Here is a 20,285-nt window from a genome sequence, read left to right as displayed (position 1 = left end):
AGGGAGATAAATTTTTTTTCAAATTTGACCAAAAACAGTAACCCATTTATTGATGAAGTTCAGACCTCGAGCAGAACAAATACAAGGCAAATTATACCTAAGTATAATAAAAATTCTGAGAATATGAGAAGTATGATTTTAAAGGCACTGACACAGAGGAGCATAATCTATGTTATGTAGAGAAAAATAATCATAAGAATGCCAGGAGATAATTATTTGATTATATCTTAACATTCGTAGATGCAGATATGCTGGAAACTAAAATAAAACTCAAAAAAAGTCAATCCCTGTCATCTTCTCATAAATAAGATCCCATATGGTAGAGAAGGCATCTAACATAAACACATACAATAATTATGTGCATGTAATCATGTCAATTGACATGGCACATGCTTCTTATTTTTTTGTGGTTATGCCATTTTTCTTCATTTTTTGATATTGACATCACTAGAAATTTCCCCCATTTTCCTTTTTTGCTCACCTCTACCCAGTCTCCACCCCTCCTTTCTTCTGGCTTTCACTACGCTGTTTGAGTTTATAGGTTATGCATCTACATTCTTTGGCTAATCTCTTCACCTTCTTTCATCCATGCTTCTTCTTTATGGACCTTTTTCTTCATCCATGCTCATGGAGGAACAAGTATATGTAAATCTAAACCTTTACTAAATATGATAGTAAAGATCTGCGGGGTGAAAGCCACCAATGTCAACTTCCTAGATTATCTGAGTGGGTATCTCTTCAGACATGATCTCCCACTCTTCTTGCCTGCTTTCTTGTGCTCTGTTCTACTATTCTTAGCTTTTAACTGTTATTTTAAAATTGGAATCGTGTTTCTACCTACTTTCTATGGGATGGCTCCTCAGTTGTATGGTACATCCTTTTTGTCTATGCTGTGTGTGATTACCACCATGGTCTATTCCACACTCTCTCGTCAGTAGGTGGCTCCTACTTTCCGAGCCAGGAGAACAGTTCTTGATGCAGTTCTTCATGAATGAGAAATCCTATACAAGTGATTAATTTTGAACTAGATATAAAAATAAGTTCTGGCAATATTTCCTGGACTCGGTGGAAAATATGCAAGAAGCTTATTTACTTTACTTCCTCTGGATGATTTTTTGTTTCTGTTGGTTCATTTTTTGAAGGGGGATGATACTAAACACTTAGACTTAATCTTTAACAACTTGTTTATATTATATATATATTTTCCATTTTTCTGTCTACCAGGCTCTGCCTTAAGCACTGGGGATTAAATGGAGAAATGACAGGCACGTGTCCATGATTTATGGTTCAAGGGATGTTGAAAGTAGGATGAGTCTATTTTCCCCCACTTTTCATATTTCCAAGTAGAAAAAAATGATCAACTTTGGATTTTTTATACTGTTTTACTAATCTTCCCCAGAAGAGGTTAACTGGTTTATCTGATAAGGAGTTTAGGATGGGCCACTGGAATTGCTTTACCCTTGTGGAACTACTCAGATTGGAATCTATTAGCTTGCAGAAAACAAGCGTTCAAATAAACACTGTTGGGTGATATAAAGGGCATTTTCAATGCAAGCAGAAGCCAACGGTTGTCCATCTGTGACAACTAGTGAGTACTATGCAGTTTATCAGCTCAGTGGTGAATTATTATCATGGCCATTTGCTCATATACCTCAGCTGTGTCCATTATTTTAGTGTTTTTTTTCCTTCTAGTAAGTCAGTAATAAAACTGGCATTTTAAAATATACATCTTTTTAATTCCTGTGCCTATGAATTTTTCTTGGGCAAGGAAGAAGGATTTATTTATTGAACTATTAAATCTCAATAATGGGAATAGAATCATGCACATTTAGTATAATAGGTGCTAAAATAAATGTAATAGAAAGTAGAATAATAGCCAGAGAATGGCATCTTATTCAAACTGGCAGAACTGTGGTAGTCAGGAAATAACTTTTTAAAGTATACATCTGGAATTCTCTGTTCTCTTTAGCTAGTACCATATGAAAGCTAGTGGATTCTGGGATATATGGTACTTAATTAATTATGAATTCAGGCCACAAGGAATAATTTTTAAGTTTGGGTCAGCATATCTTTTAATTTATTCAACTATTTGTTATTAAATATATGCCATAGGAAGTACTTTTTTTTTAAAATCTGAGGCTAGAGAAGTGGGAAAGAAAATTTAAAAATCCAAAACCCCATGAGACTTACATTCTATGGTAGACATTTGAAATTTGTGATTGGTTTGAAGAATCATCTTTCTCCTTTAAATTTTTTTTTTGTAAAAGTAAGCTTTACTCCTAAATCAGGGCCTTTGTACATGCTACATTTTTCTGCCTGCAAAAATATATCTTTTTTGAGCCACATGGTGTAATACAATTAGAATTCTTCCAAGAGTGTTTTGTTTTCCACATTTCTCTGTGTTGTATTCTGAGTCATTGCTACCATCTGACATGGTATGTACTGTCTACTCAAAGTACCAGGAAGTGTCCCTTTCTCCCACAGTGAAATCCAAAGCTCTCACAAAAGCTTTCAAAGCTGTATGGTCTCTGTCCACCTCCATTTCCTTTCTAACTTCATCTCTTTTTCTCACTTCTCCAGGGTGATTTTACTCTAAGATAAAGTAGTCCAAGCAGAAGAGTTTCATGCCTTGAATTAGGTGTAAAAGTATCTCTCTGTCCACTGGGTTGAAGACAGACTGGAACAAGATGGGAGAGGTTGAGGTTAAAATTTGAAGCAGAAAGACCAGTTAGAAAGCTCCTGAATTAATCCAAGTGAGAGAGGACTATGGTCTGGAACATAGTGGTTACAAACAAGGGACCAGGCATGGAGAAAATTAGTTAGTTGTAGTCATATTTTGAAACTAGAACCAACATGATTTTCTGAGAGATTGGATTTGAGTTTGAGAAGAAAAAGAAAAAGCCATGGTTGGCTCTTGTGGTCTTAACCGACCAATTGGAATAACGCCTTCATATTTAATAGATGGAGATGACTGTAGGGGCAACGGGTCAGGGCTAGAAACCAGGAATCAAGTTTGTGACATTGTTCCTGAACCAAAGTGGGGGGTTGGCTACCAGATGCCTCCAATAGGTAAATGCTAGAGGCAGAGGCTGGTGAGAAAGAAAAGAGGTTTTATTCAAATCCTGCATGATCTGGGAGAATGTAAAACTTTTGTCTCAAAGCCCATTCCCTTAGAAAACTGGAGGAAAGCCCAGCCACCCTCAGCCAGAGCAAACCCAAAGGCAGCGTCCAGAGTTCTGTCTCCCATCTAAAGTAGCATCCTTTGGAAACCACGGGCAGCCACTGAGTAGCCATCCTGTGGCTCAGCTTGCTCCAGGCCACTGTAGGCTTCAGGTTCTCTCCTGCAATCTGCATAAGGGGTTGTCTGTGTCACTGACCATGCAGCTTCCGGGGCCAGAATGTCCCATGAACACACCAGCCAGTACCTTTGTGATGTGAGTCAGAGTGCGTGTGTCCCCTCCTTCCCTTGCTGCCATTCTGACCATTATGGAGCATGTTATCTGCCTTCCACTGGTCTCACCTTCAGTCAGGCACTGGAAGAGAGTAGGAGGGCTCTTACCTATGCAATTATGTTACTAGTCTTGCACATGCTCATTGCACCACTTCTTCCTGCCACCATCTTGACCAGGGGCATGGCATCTGATGTCAGGTGCAGGACGCTCTGGACCAGCAGCAGAGCATTCTTAAGCATGAGCATGGTTACCAGAGCAACTCGGCCCACCTGCTTCCTGCTTCCGGCAGTGTGGCCAGATTATCAGTATCGACATGTCACACCTAAGATACTCATTTGCTAGCCAAGCAAAAATGTTATATAAGACTGAAGTCTGAGGGACAATATGGGCTAGAAGTCTAAATTTGAGAGTCTTTGGCATGCAAATGGTATTCGAAGTTACTAGATGGAATAAGATTGCCAAGATGTGAGAGTATATAAAGAAAAGATACATGGACTGACCCCTGGGGCATTTTGACATTTTGTGGACAAAGTGCTGAGGAGAAGCCAGGAAAAGGGAACGCAAGGGAGCGTCCTGGGAGGTGGGGAGCAGTGAGATATGTGGTGTCCAGGAAGCCAGGATACGAGAATTTCAACAAATAGGGAGTGATAAACTCTGTCAAATCCTGCCAATAGGTCAGGTGAGAGGCATTAAACAAAATATATCACCTCATTACTAGAAATATGTTTCAAGAAATATCAGGAGGGTAAATTAAACACTTGCTATCTTTTTGCCATGTGAAATGTCAGAGAGAAAAGTTTAGGTAAATTCCCAGTGAGCGAAAAATTTGTCATAGGTTATCTCCAAAAATATACAAATGCACACACATACATGCATATGCTTTCTTATTCTATCGTTATTACTGTAGATTAATACCCGGAACTCTTGCTCTGCAGTACCATTTAAGGAGATGTTCTGTGGGAAAAATCCAGGGCATTTTATAGAATCCCTGATGAGAGAGGCAGATAAGGTGGCAAAAACATACTTTGTATTTTACCTACACAAAACTGTCATTAGGCAATTTTCAAGTTACACTGCACCCATCACTGCATCCCATCTGACCATGCTGACCATGCTTATTATAGAATCATCTGATATTTTACTGTGTGGTACATTTTGAATTCTATTGATCATCCTGTCTAATTAAGGTATGTTTTATCACTGTCAGAATCTGTTACATGAGAATTCCTAAATGAAAATGTCAACACATAGATGAAAAGTGCTGCTGAATTGTTTTCATCTATTTAGTCTTCTCAGAAACACATTTGCACACACTCTGGTTCTGTAAATGAAAATGACTATGTCATTTATTTAACATACAATGATGTTTTCTCACTTACTACTTTCTAAACTATTTTCATAAGTATCATGAGCAATTTTTTTATTTATAGCCAATACAATAATTTTTACCACATGAAAAAATAGAATTATAAGACTGTTTGAAGACTGTCCTAAAGAAATGAAACACCAATCCAGAAGAACCTATGCACCCCAATGTTCATAGCAGCACAATTTACAATAGCCAAGTGTTGGAAGCAACCTAATGCCCATCAAGAAATGAGTGGATCTAAAAACTGTGGTACATATACACAATGGAATACTATGAAGCAGAAATAAAGAAAAAGCTTCTACCCTTTGCAACAGCATGGATGGAACTGGACAGCATTATGCTGAGTGAAATAAGCCAGGTGGTGAGAGAAAAATACCACATGATCTCACCTATAAGTAGAATCTAAATCAACAAAACAAACAAATGCAATATAACCAGAGACTTTGAAATTGGGAACAAACTGACAGTAACCAGAGGGGAAGGGAGAAGGGGAAATGGGAGGAAAAAGGAGAAATGGTTTTCAGGAACATCTATAAAGTACACACGGACAGAGCCAAGGTGGGGTGGGATTGAGCGTGGGAGGTGGGGATGGCTGGGTGGGGGGAAGATGGAGACAGCTGTATTTGAACAACAATAAAAAATAAACTTAAAGAAAAAAGAATCAGAGACTATGGACTCAATTGAGACTAAATATAAAGTATTAAAAATAAAAAAAGAAATCTAAAATTAAGCACAGGTATAACTTGTGTAAACATTTGTATATTCATTGAATTTTGGGTAATGGCTTTTATTTGTTCTGTTATTATGTCTCTCATTCCATCCTTAAATAGCTCTACCACGAACTATACCTTTTCCAATTTGGCTGAATTATTAAGCTTTTTGATAATACAATGTTTTAAAATGTTTAATTAAAATACTCAGAATAAAATAAAATAGAAGACAACAAGAACATATACGATGAGATCAATGAACTCCATAAAAGAAGCTGTAGACATGAGTTTGCAGGAATTGAACAGGGCTGCTGAGAACAGGACATCGTGGGCATCACTCATTCATTCACAGAGTCTCCAGGAGTGGAGCCGACTCTGCTGCACATCAGGCTTTTATAGTATTTTATATTTCCAAATATACTCTCTATTGTTGTGAGAATTCTCTTTCAAACATGTTTTATAGTAACTTCTCATGCATTAGTTTGTATTCTTTGTTTTATTGTATCTATTGTATGCTGCAGGCTAGTTTCTGAGTTCTTGAAAGTCAGGGTCATAAGACATAGCAACAAGAACTAATTTTCCAAACACACAGGAAACTGCATACTTCACTTAACATCCCCTAGAGACTGTTTTAAATTCATTTCAATGATATTGCTATTGCTTTAAAAAAAGTTTTTTCAAGTATTTCTGAAGTTACCTGTAGAGTCATTTGGGTAAAAAAAAAGTAAATAAATATTTTTATCTTTGAGTCATATTTTTAGATACAGTCCTCAAATGATATTATACAAGTGAATAACTCATCTTTCTGATCACATTGGATATTTAGGTATTTCTTAAAAATAAATATATCCTCTAATATCATTCTTTCTAAAAGTTGAACCTGAATCTGCTGAAGCCTCTAGAATTAGCTACAATTTACAGGGAATCAAGAGGACAAAGAAAGGTGTTGACGTTGCCATGGGAATACGATCCTCAAAATCCATCTTGATAATGTCTCAGGAAGAAAAAAAAATCTGAACACTTCAACAAATAATTGGCAAGGAAACAAATAAAAGGTAATAAAAGTTATAAATCAGAAGAAAATTTAAAATCTTTGGAAACATATCAATTATCTCTGATGCATAGATCTTTTAGAATCTTTATTCAAATAAACAATCTATTAAAAAAAGAGACAATATAAGCATTTTGATCACTGTAAATAGTTAATGATATTAAGAAATTTTTACAGTATTTAAGCTATGAAAATGGTTTTGTGGTTCTATTTTTATAGAGTCCTTTTAGTGACTCAAAATGTAAAAACTATAAATTATCATATGAAATAATATGATACCTGAGATTGGATGCAAAATAATCTAAGGTTGAAGAAATTGGTCAAGAACACATGAAACAAGATTGGATATAGATTCACAATTGTTGCAACTTATTGATAAGTATATGGTAATTCATTATGCTATTCTCTTTTGCATTTGTTTGAAAATTTCCATGAAAACTTTAAATAATAAATGTATTTCCTTAAATGAAGAGAGACTGCCATAATTGGTAATAACACGATGCACACCTCCCCAGAAGGCAGTTCCAAAGGGGACTGTAGAAATATTCTATCAAAAGCATCTTTGGATCTTCCACTACTGCCCCGCTGCTTGGAACCTACCTTTCTCTTTATCCTTTCTATTCCTTTGCAAGTGACTAGTTTGGATTGCATTATAGGCATTTGTATATAAAGTTGTAGCACATTTTTAAATTAGACAAAAAAAATTATAATTTGTTATTACCTATCTTTTCATATCCTCAATAGTGGGCACATGATAGAGACTTAATAAACACTAGCCAACTGCTCACTGATAGAGAAGCAGTAGCTGTCCGCTCTAATGGCACTACCCCAGTCCTCCAGGGCTTCATTCTTGGAAACAGTCTTTCAATTTTACCTCTTATTCTAAAGTCTCTGTGGCAGCACATATTTAGGTCATTGTCTGAGACAAAATAGCTTTACTACAAGTATACAGATCTAGCAGACTATACACTAATAGCCAACAGCTAACTAAAATGAGAGTTATCATGAGTTATCTTATATCAAATTGGGAGTGGAATGATTTAATTCAAACCTCCTTGCCTGCTTTTATGTCCAGTCTGTCTGTGCATGTGTCTCTTTATGTTCCATAATGTTTGCTGAATTGAATTGAATTGAATTAATTTCGTTGCCAGGGACATATCGAGCCAACTTGTCCCAACTCCCACATCCCTTTGTAGGTTTGTAAATAGCAGCTATTTTATAGTTTACACATGTATCTTAAATGTGCTCTCCTTGACTCAACTTTTTAGTTGTCCATCTTCCAAACTGTTTTTCTCCTTTTTACACACAAATATTGGTGTCTGTGCCCTGTAACTGAGGCAAGAGATCCAGATGTGAGTGAATCATGCAGTCTCTGCCTTCAAAGGCCCTGTCTGCTGTTCTTCAAACCACTAGCAAATATTCTGAGAAATTTCTCAACTGCCAATAGTCTTTATTCACTATCCACTTCACTCTGTAAGTTTTGTCCGTCAAATAGTGAGATTTCACTTTGCACACCTGCTTCAGATCATTTACAAAAATAATCCTAAAATTATTTTTAAAACCCACTCTATTTTTGTCATATACAGAAGTAATCAATTATCCTTGCCAGTAATATGCTTTTTTAAAATTTTATTTTTTATCCTCACTCAAGGTTTTCCATTGCTCTTGAGGGGAAGAGGGGAAGGGTAGAGAGAGAGAGAAACAGACAGACACACAGACACTGATCATTGGCCATACCCCAAATGGGATAGAACCCGCAACCTAGGCATGTGCCCCAGTGGGGAATCAACCTACAGTGTTTCCTGTAGTAGATGATGCTCCAACCAGCTGAGCCACACCAGCCGGGGCAGTAATTTGCTTCTTAAAAGCTACCAAGTGACATTTTTCTTTTCCCAGCCTCCTTGTGACTCAAATTTTAAATAATATTTAATGTAATTTAGTCCAGACCTTTTCAATAATTTGTTTACTCTTTTGCACCCAGACTAATTATGGTATACCACACTCACCAACCAAAGCAAAATATTTTGTTTTCAAGTATAATTATGCAAATTGTGAGATATTGGAAGAAAATAAAGAAAAGTTTAAAATAAAAAAAATTATAGTCACTCATAACCTCAATTGGTAATTCTCTTATGCAAAAACCCTCTAAAGACTAAATAAATCACCCCATTGTTATTCTATTAAACCCATATTTGTTTGGCTGCTTTGAGAATGTTTTTATTGGTTATGGCCTCTTCCCGCTTGCCTCATGTGAAAGTAAAAGTAAGAATTATAGTTGTATATTTCACAGAAATCCCTCGGGGATTCTTTCCATGTTCAGTAGAAGAAAGTATTCACTCTTAAGGTAGATTCTGAGGGAATTTTATACATTTGTGTTTCCGAAATAACCAGCTATGTATTTATATTACAGAGATCGTTTCTAAATGAGAATTTAGGGGTTTGACCTTCTTAGCTAGGCGTAATGGTAAACACAATTTGTCTGCATTGCCTTTTGTCTGCCCTAGAAGATCATCTCTAGTATTTTTGTCATATTTTATTTCCTCTGTTTTTACTATTTTTTTAGGAACTCATTAGTACGACCTCATTTTCACCTCTGCATTGTATGTTCCTTTCTAACATCTCTGTGCTGATTATCCCCTTTGAAGAAGTCTTTGGAATTGAGAGGACAAACAAAGCTAATGTCAGACAAGCCCTTTATGACCTTTGGGCAATAAAATAATTGACACATTACACCGTGTTGACATGTGAAAAATTATTTAAGAAAGTCATAAAGTCTAGTGTTTGTGAACCAAATAAGTGCTCATAATAAAATTCTAATTTTGTGTTATCTGTTTTTCTCCATATACCATGAAAAATAGGCAGATCTTTAAAATTCTATTTAAATTAGGAAATGGTCATAAGCACTATTAATGATAATTTCTGCTAGAAAACAATTGTAATTTCATGGTCTATAATGAATTCTAAAGTTGAGAGTATTAGAATGTGAAGAGAAGCTGAGCTAGGTTACTGTTATAATTCTGACTATTACTATTATCATTTTCTGGTCAACATTTATCAGGGATTAGTCTATAGATTTCTTTGCCAAAGTTTTCATAATTATAATACTCAAAGACTTTGTGGGTTTAATTCTGAAAATAATTATTTTGCTTTAAATTATAGGAATGATTTGTGTGATTTTGATTTAATATGAATTCTAAATTGGATTTTATACAGAACTAAAAACATACAAAGAAACACTGGTGAATGGGAACTTAAGTCTAGAACAAATGAAAGAGACTTTTGGCCCCTTAAATAAATTTAAGCCTGCTGGCTCAGCTTGGAATTAGAATGGTCCTTTAGAAGATGGAAAATTCTAAAATGTGGCAACAGGAAGATGTGGTTGAAATATACAAAAAGTAAAAGTAGGAAAGTTTCATAAACTCCAGATTGCTAGTGACTTCGATGTCCACCATGGGTAATACACTGATTAGTTCTTTGATTCAGCCATTTAGTAATCATTTATTGAACTTTGATGTCCCAGACATAGTATTAGGTGTTGGGGATGCATAAATAAACAGGAAGACTTCCATAATTTTAGAGTTTATAATCCAGTGGAGATTACATGCAAGTAAATGGGCAATCGATATAAATAATAAAAAATGAATTCAAAGAAACCTGACGTAAAAATATTTAATTTGTTAGAAAAGCCTATTGAGAAATCATGATGTGAAGGTCTGTGGGATGAGAGGGAGGGCAGGACAAGTTGGGAGACAGAAACTGAGATGAGAGAACTTTCTACAATGAAAAGATGGCATAGGCCAAGGTCTGAAGGAAAAAGAAGAGCATGGTGTAGCTGAGTTCATTGAACTGATTACCGTATTTTTTTGGACTATAAAACACACTTCCCCAAAAAAAAATTTGGAAGGAAAATGGGGGTGTGTATTATAGTCCATATGTACCTACCTGGCTCTCTGTGGGGGAAGGGGCAGTGGTAGAGTGGGGTCATAAGTTATTAAATATTTGACCACATTTTTTCTTTCTTTTTTTTTATTTTCCTCTTCTAAAACCTAGGTGTGTCTTATGGTCCGGTGCATTTTTTAGTCCTAAATATACAGTATTAGAGATCAATATGGTTTTACCAAGAACAGATCAAGTCAAATTACTCAATTCATCTTTGTCCTTCTTTCTTTTTCCCCTTCTCCTTCTGTTTTCATCTCCTTCTCCTCTTCTTCCTGACATTTCCTAATTATTGCTATAAATGAATAAGGCCAGTGCAATTGGTAAACCACTTCAGGAGTTCAGAAAGGTGTTTAACATTTAATCTCTATTAACACATTAATAAACCATATAACTAGTTAACTTTACTAAAATGGTATTTCCTGATAAATGGATTTTTCTGTATGCTTAGATTAGGACCCTATCCTTAGTACTGTGTAGTTGAGTCTTTTTATACAAAATTTGGGTAAAGTTTATGAGACTTCATTTTTTGGATTTAGAAATAATATAAAATATATCAGATGGCTGAAACAAGATCTGTAAGGTTTTAGGTGAAATTAGGAATAAATTTAGGAATAAATATGATAAGATAAATTTTGAAAAATGTTTTCTGATTATAAAAGTAATCAGTATATTCACTGTAAATATATTACAGCCTTATAAAAAGTTATGTGCCTGTTATATACATACACATGAAATTAACACATATATTAATTTATTCCAGTAAACTGAAACAATTATGAAACTTGACATACATGTATATACTTACAATTTTATATGTATTCCATTTACAAAAGTGGTCTTTGAAATATGAGATTATATTATAATATAGTTTTTATTGTATTATTTACTAATTATTATCACATTATATTAACAAATTAATATCTTATTTATCAAGATGATGGCTACATATGGCATATATAGCGTAATTTAATTAACAAATTTCCCCCGCTAACATTTTGTATCATGACATTTGTTGTCATTATATAGACTCTTTTGATAAACATCTATGTATATTCATCTCTGTGAACTTACCTATATAATGTATTTAAATTTCTGGAAATGGAAGTGCAAGGTCAAAGGGTAAATTCCTTCAAATCGTGATACATATTGCTAAACAAACAAGATAAAATTTGGCACACCTTTTGGTCTCTGTGAACAAGCACAACAATTGAGAAGCACTATCTTTAAAAAATATTAAAACATTTTGGATGATATTATTCCATTAAAGTGATGTTGCTACTTTAGTAGCCATTTGTTCAAATGGGCATCAGAACGTACCTCAGGAGACATTCGGAAATGTGAAGAATGTTTATTTGTCCTGTTGACTTGGGATATTGTGGATGTTTAATACTGGACAATGCAGAGGACAGTCCAGCACGATGAAAAATTGTTCCATGCAAAATACCAATAACGCCATCTTTGCACAACACAGCAATTGCAATCATAGGCTAACTCTATAGAATTATGTCTAGGTGTAAAGGGAATGACCCCAACAAATATGCATAAAATGCATCTGTAATATTGTTTTTCAATTTTATGTCTTGAAGTTTAAGGCATAGATTGGATGAGACAAATAAGTTACATTTTATGTATCACCTTCTATTGATTATTAGCAATAACCTAGAGAGGAAGGAGTCGTGAAAGAACTCAACAACCCCTTCTGGGTCTGGAATCCTCTAATCAGTTACTAATGCCAGTCAGGTTTGTGAAGTGGGGGGTGATAGTACTTATGCCAAGCATTTGTCATAATCAACGAGCCAAACTGTATTCTGTAGTCAGAAATCAAAACTGCCTCATGATTCTGTACATAGTCCTCATTTTTTCAAAGTTCCTTTTAAAAAATTTCAAGCTTAAAGCACTCAGTGTAAATTGTAATAATTTTTACGTTTCTTATGGGATGAATTGCATCCCCCTAATTCATATGTTGCAGTCCTAACTCCTCTCATATTCAAATGTGACTGACTGTTTTTGGAGATAGGGCCTCTAAAGTGGTGATTAAGTTAAAATGAGGCCTAATCCAATAGTACTAATGTTCTTATAAGAACAGGAAATTGGGACACATAAAGATATATCTGTAAAGCACACACAGAGAAAAAACATGTGAAAACACAGCACAAACGTGGTCATCTGCAAGCCAAGGAGGGAGACCTCAAGAGAAAACAAGCCTGCTGACACATTAATCTAGGATTTCCAGCCATCAGAAATATGGGAAAATAGCTGTCCTCTTAGTTTGCTTTTGTTTTAGGTGTGGAGCAGAACCATAGAAATGATCACATGGAGGGTTAGCAACAGGGGAGTGGGAGAAGGAGAAGGGGGGAGAAGGTACAGAAAATAAGTAGCATAGATGGTAGGTAGAAAATAGACAGGGGGAGGGCAGGAATAGTATGGGAAATATAGAAGCTAAAGAACTTATGACACATGGACATGAACTAAAGGGGGAGAATGTGGGGGGAGGGGTGTGCAGGGTGGAGGGGAATGAAGGGGGGAAATAGAACAACTGTAATGGCATAATCAATAAAATGCACTTTTAAAAAATGTAAAAAAAAAGAAATATGGGAAAATAAATTTCTATTTTTTAGGCCACCTCGTCAATGATATTTTGTTATGGCAGCCCTGACAAACTAATACAATGTCCTTATTAATATTTCACCATGTAAATTTAAGTACCAAATTTTATCATAATGAAATCAATAGATAAGACAGTTTGAATGATCTGTGTACTTAAAGCCATTCTTACCATATACTGCAGTTAAATAAAGAGCTATCTCATATACGCATTTGAGGACCAATTTACCCTGAAGTATGACCTTCTATTGCACTTTTAAACCATTTCTGCACTTTCTCTTTTTTGTTCTTTGATATTTCCTCTTAAAGTTACTTCTTCAGACAACTGAAAAGAAATACACACAAAAATTTTTAAATGTATGCTATCAGTATCTTTATTCATTTTTCCTCTTTCTGTTTGAACAGAGGCATGGATGTGCTTGTACAAATAGAGAAGTAAATGGAAATAACGAGTAGAAGTTAAAAAAAAGCAAAGCAGCTATAAGGTCTCATTCACTAAGAAGCCAAATGAAGTCCTAAGCCTGCTGAGGAGAAGAGAAATTATAATTGAATCCTGGGTCTAGTCTCTCAGAAGGGTGTAATCCAAAAGAGGCACAAAAGCCAAACATTTTCTTCTGATGATTTAGAATAGGAGATGCCCTCCATACTAATTGTTCAGACTTTTTCCATGATATTGTGAGGCAGGACTTAACCCTATAGTTATGCTTTTGAAGCCTATATTGTCCTGGAATTGCCGTCACACACTGGGGCTAAATTGGATACACATTTCCTGATCAGTACCATTCTGTGAGGCTGCTTGTAGGAGAAGCTTCACAACACATGGCTTTGTGGTGCGCAGGGCTTCTTCCATGAAGGTGTGGTCCCTGTCAGTGGAAAGTAAGGTATTTGTGTTGATACTTCAACAGACAGGTGGGAATGCCAGATGTGCAATAAAGCAATTCAGAATTTTTGGTATTTTAATTTGAAAACAAATAATGATACATTCCATTTTTAACTCAATTATCTGAAAACCCAAGTGATCATAGTCTGATTTTCCAAGTCTTTCTCCAAGATGAAGCATGTTTCGAGAGCACTACAGGGTTGAGTAGACAAAGAAAACATGTTCAAAATTGCAGATGATATTTCTAAATTGTTAATAAGTAACAGGAAACTGCAGGGTGATATTTAACTACTCTGTAGGTAGCAGGCAATTTGCGTTTTTAATATCAGCATAATGAGTTTAAGATGTGCATTGATCCCATTTTAATTATATGGAATGCAACAAAGCATGCTAATGGGTAACCTAGAAGCATATAAATCAGAGAAAATGTAAAATGTTATAAAATGCAGAGCTGTTGTAGTAATTTTGCCTGTTTGAAAAATTCCACCTAAGTTATCCGCAATGACTACACAATTAATACCAAATGTAATTACAGTGAATGGAGAAGTGAGGATTTTCTATTTTCAATTTTTCATGAGATACAGTGGAGGATTTGTTCTGGGGAGATGCCCCACAGTAAAACCTTCTATGAATGATAGTACCTTAATAAAAAATAAGAAGCTTTTTTATAGTCTTGATAGTCTTCCTTTCTCAGAAATAGCTAATAGATTTGCCCATGCAGCCCTTTCTTTCATTGTTTTATAGTTGTTGCTCGTTAATTTAATTTTGCAGAGCGTCATAACTCACTTAAATATTCAAAGAATCATTTTGTACCAGCTAGGCATGTGTACTTCACTCATTTATTTCAATTTTGAGAGAAATATATCACATTACTTCAAGTTATTTTTACTTTATAATTTTGTTTTTCTCTGTGGTTTATAATTATTTTAAGAAGGACAGAATAAACATATGAGAACTGTGAGGATAAATGCTGTAATACAAACACAGCAGAGTCAATGTAAACAATTACAGATTATTTTCCCCTTATAAATGCTATTGTTGAGGTCAATTCAATTACTTTGAGTCCTCAGGCCTATAACTAGGTAGGGACCACTTTTTTTAGTAACTTACTGTCACTTTACCTATACCCGCAGCACAACACAACAAGAAAAATATATAAAATGTAAAAATAAGGGAACTTTTAAAGCATGTTTGCTTCTTCTAGTAATCAGAGCAGTGCAAATTAAAAGTAATTTCATACCATTTCATGCATATTCAATTAGTAAAATTAAGCTTCGATAATGTGGTAAGGGTATGGGAAAACAGCCTTGCTGGTAGGAGAGTGAATCGCTACGGAAACTTTGGAGAACTAAATGTCAGAACTTTGTAGAGCTGAAGGCTCCCTTCGAATCTACTCAACACCCAGAGGAGATCATCTAGATATCTTCCCTAGAAGCATTCTTCCAAATGTGCAGAAGAAGGATCATTTTAGTATTTTTAAAATAGAAAAAGAATGAAAAGACTACCTAATCATACCTGAGTAGGGGAATTAATAATGGTATAGTTCTAATTGGTACAGTGTGATGCTGCATAGCAGTTAAAATGAATCATCAGAGATAAATGCAGCAAAATATATGTTTCGCTAAAAAATGAGGTTGAATGCTAAAAGAATATTTTAGTGTGATAATGTATATGCAAATTACAATACAAAAACAATGGTAAACTTATTTAAAACATAGGAAGTTATTTAAAAGACACACACTGTCAGAAGAGTGGTTTCCTCTGGGATAGGGGAGAGAGAATAGGGAGTGGGTCATGGCTATATCTGTAATTGTTTTTTTGTCTCTTTTATAAAGAGTGATCTGGAAGAAATTTAGATGGCAATGCTTGATATAACTGAGTTTTCAATATATAAGATATTTATTGTGGGTTTTGTCCTCTTTTGGATGTTTGAAATATTTCACATTCAAAATTTTAACATTAAATGTGAATTAACACACTATTTCTCATATTTCATAGCTGTACCAATGGCATTTATAAGCAACTGGAATTTATAAGCAAAATGCCATTGCACATGCTGTCCTCCTATGTGCATCGACTCTTCTAATCCACAGGTAACTGTTAGGTAAGTACCATTGTTATTCACATTTTACAGGTGAGGAATTGGAAGCACGGCACAGTATTACAGATTTTGGGTGACCTTGTATTCTTAACCACAACTCTATTGGTTCTCAAATTTAATAAATTCTCATATGAAATATGGGATATATATGATATCCAAGTCATCATTATTATATACATATACTCCTTGGATGCCTATGTCCTTTTATCTGGCAATGCATCTTAAACAGTGCTATGGATTAATTACTAATAACAGAGCAGGTGATGACATAATACAAAATCTTTCAACGATGAGGTCCAATTGCTTCTAGTCCCAACTCCACCAATACCCTGCTGAATGATTGGTGGCAAGTCCTTTCCCTGTTCTTCACTTTAAAACAACACAATCGATCAAATCTGTCTACCTCAAATGACTGTCATAAAGGTAAAACAATGCAGTATATTTGGAAACAGACTCAATAATGTATAATTATTCAAAATGTTGTCATGTAAAGGTAGTTTATTTTGGTATCTTATTATTAAATGTTATTTATTTTCACACAAAATATGAGAAAACATATAAACTGTCCTGAACATCTAGAAAAATGTACATTTCTGTGCATGAATCATAATTATTTAATAAATAACGTATACAATTCTATTATGGATTTTTTGAAGGGGTCAGAAACACTGTTCCTTTAGCTTTTGCCTCAAAGTTTACAGAACTAAGTGTTTTATAGCTTTTATTTTGTGATTTTTGCCAGACCCCCCTGATTTCTTTTCCAAAGGTACAAGGTCTAGCTCCCTCTGAGCACTGTTAGGGTGACTCAGAAAACACAACAGATAGTATCAATCCCTTTTCCTGTGAATTACACTCAGAACTAACCCAGGGTCATTATTGCTAGCATTAAATAGATGTGGAAATCACTAAAAATTGCCAGGCAACTTAAAGAAAAGGTGCTAGTGAGTTAAAAAGTAGCAAATCTAGGTTTCAAAAAGGAAATGAGGTAGCTCCATGTGGTAATCCATATGAATCCAGAATGGACAAAATCTTATAAAAATATGCTAGAAAAGATTAATTAATTGAGATATGGAGTCACTGCCTGGGTCTTGAGTATTGTGTTATTTTTTTCCTTTTTAAGTATTTTATTGTTTATACTATTAGAGTTGTCTCACCTTTCCCCACTTGCCCACCTCCACGGAGCCTGCCCGCCACTTCCATAATCAATCCCCACACATTTGTCCATGTCCATGGGTCCTTCATATCTGTTCTTTGACTAATCCCTTCACCTTCTGTCAATCAGTTTCCATCTTCTCCTTCCCTTCTTACTTTTAACCTCTATCCAATGAATGACCTTATGTTTTACTCTCTTAATTTTATATTTTTATTTCTTTGGCTTCCCCTGACCATTTGCCTTACTTCCTGAATCTTTAAGACGAACTTAAGATGGAAACCTCTAGAATCCTCATTGTTTAGTTTTCATTCAGAGTCAATGCCCTGTGGTGATGTTTACTACACAACCATTTGCTCCACAAGCCCAGTGCTTTCTTTGCACTTTATAGAGTTGTAGAAGCTGCCTCTTCTTACAAAACCTAGCTGGGGTGTCCCTGCTTAAAAGGGTTCATGTGAGCAAATAAAAATGTAGGCAAATAAATATCTATGGTAATGTCAGAGGGAATTACAATCCTACGATTGTATAGCTAGAATGAGATTCTGTTATAGTAGCATCTACTAGGTAAATAAGCTATAAAAGGATGTGAATGAAGTTAATGTTTTATAGAAAAAAGATATTTAAGACTAGAAGTAAATCCAGGATATACTCATTGACATCTAGATTAAAGCAGAGATTTGATTGAATCACAAATTTCAAGTGACTTTGAGGAGGGCAATTTGAACATGAAACCCAGGGGATACATTGGAGTTTCAAACAGAAGAGTGCCTTGCTCTCTTTGAATGCTATGACATCAAGAGGAAAAGTTCATCCTGAGGCTAGAGAAAGAAGTCTCAAGCATAGAGGTGGGTCTGTTAAAGAGAAGAGAAAGAGGCAGTGACTTCTATTAGCAGACAGAACTTGTGCCAAACTTGATGAATAACACATGACTGTTTATTTACATCTTATCAAATCTGCAAGCAGTTTTCATTCTAAGCTGTCCTAATGAAATTATTTTACATCATGAAATGCATTATAACTTATTCTAAGTGCTGAATTATTTTTGAGTATTTGTTTCTGGGTAATATTCTAAGTAAAAACTCTGAATTCTGTATCTGCTGTTTTATGTTCTGTAGCACAGGGATACTCCAAACTGTTGACCAGTGTGGCCTAGAGAGTTAAAAAAATAGGTGAAAGGACAAATAGATCTCTGGATCCTTCTCCAGATTTACCAAATTGGAGGCCTCAGGAGCAGAGTCCTGGAATTGACGTCTGTGAAAACTTCTGTGGTGATTTTGACACTTGACCAAGTTGGAGACTCATGTGGCATTGCTGTGGAGATTGTGAGGAAAGAATATTATCTACAAACAAAAAGAAAAAAAAGAGTATCAAGATGTCTAGGGGCTTAGTCTCTGGAGAAATGGCCTTTGCTTCGTTTTGCCCAGTGTGGCAGCAGTGAATTCCAAGGAGCGGTTTCCATGGGAATTGCTCCAGTGGAGTCTCCCTTTGGACGTTGTTACAGGGTCCTGGTTCCATCTTTTGTCAGTCAGATGAACTGAAGGGAAGCGAGGGTCTAGAGGGCTAAAGTGCATTATTTTCACTAAAAGACTATTACCAAATGACCCCTAAAAGGTGTTAAGGACAATGTTCTGGAATCCAAGAAAGGGCTGCTGTAGGAATTATAGGACTGGTCCCATAAAGCCATGACAAGGGTGTGAACAGGATCTCACCTCTGGTAAGGTGTGAACATTGTAAGGGTGCAAGTCTGAGGATAAGCAGGAGGAGACCTTTCCAAATGTGTCGGGGAAAGATTCACCCCCAAAGCAGTGCTCACAAATCTGAGGCAGGTAAGAGCTATGAGTTCACCTTATTGTCCATGGCAGTCCCACATTTTACTCTTTCTTGCTTCTAGTGTCAGAAATAAAGCATCTTTCTTGATTGGCCTCAGATGTGTTGACAAATCTCTAGTGTGCTCTATTTACCTCAAAAGTATCCTTACAATGTAAATAATATTCCAGGTGCAATGATATCTCACTGCATCATCTCTCCTCGCCCCTTGACAAAAATGTTAAGGATTTAATTATGCAAATAAGGCCACCTAAATTCTTAAGCCCAACCATCACAAACGCAGTCAAAATAAAAGTGGTCATTTTTTAAAAAGTGTGTTAACATTTAACTAGGATGGTGTGATAAAAAAAGACCAGAGACACTTCACTTTAAATTTCTCATATTGTTTTCTAATTATATGACATTACTAGACCTCTATAAACCTTAACTATAAAGATCATTTCTACTTTATTGGGTTATTGTTAGAATTAAATGAGATAAGAATATAAAATATTTTTCATATAAGCACCTTTCTTCTACCTACATATATAGACATCAGAGAAATATTTGTTTTTCTTTTACTCTTTGATGAGCTCCCCAAATATCCAGTGTTCTGGGCTTAGAATCAGGGATAAACACTGAGGAAGCCATAGGCATATAAGGACTCTGTATATGGACTTTAAATATCAGTAATTGTATGCATGTACATTTTGGGATTAAAATTTCGTGGTTCTCTTTAGATTCTAAAATAACCTTTGACCTATATACCCACTTAAAATGTTAGAGAATCATTGTGTTATCTGACTTATAAATCACACTAATTTCTACTCCAAGGCTGAAAATCTTACCTCTATAAATGTCCATGAGTCTGCCTTCAAAGTTTTGTGAGCATATTTTATAAAGTATGAGATCAAATGAAATAATGTATATAAAATATTTTCCTGAGCTGTGAAACTCCATGTAAATAAAAAGAATTGTTAACATCAGTAGCAATCTGTACTGTATTCTTGTTTTTGTGACTATGGGGTATCTCCTCCTGATTTGCTATGATAAAAATCATCAAAACGATTACAACATTAATCACAATTGCATTGCAATCTTATCACAATGCTCACAGCTGAGCAAATTAATTGAAAACTCGGCAAACACTAATTGTAGCTATCTATAATTTTTTCTTGGGCACCACTTTCTATGAGTTTAGAATTATATATTTTTTCACTTGT

The sequence above is a fragment of the Artibeus jamaicensis genome, unplaced genomic scaffold (assembly GCF_021234435.1).
Source record: "Artibeus jamaicensis isolate MK-2021 breed Jamaican fruit bat unplaced genomic scaffold, CSHL_Jam_final contig_3126, whole genome shotgun sequence".
NCBI classification, from domain to species: domain Eukaryota; kingdom Metazoa; phylum Chordata; class Mammalia; order Chiroptera; family Phyllostomidae; genus Artibeus; species Artibeus jamaicensis.
Note: the sequence above shows the minus strand (reverse complement) of the source record.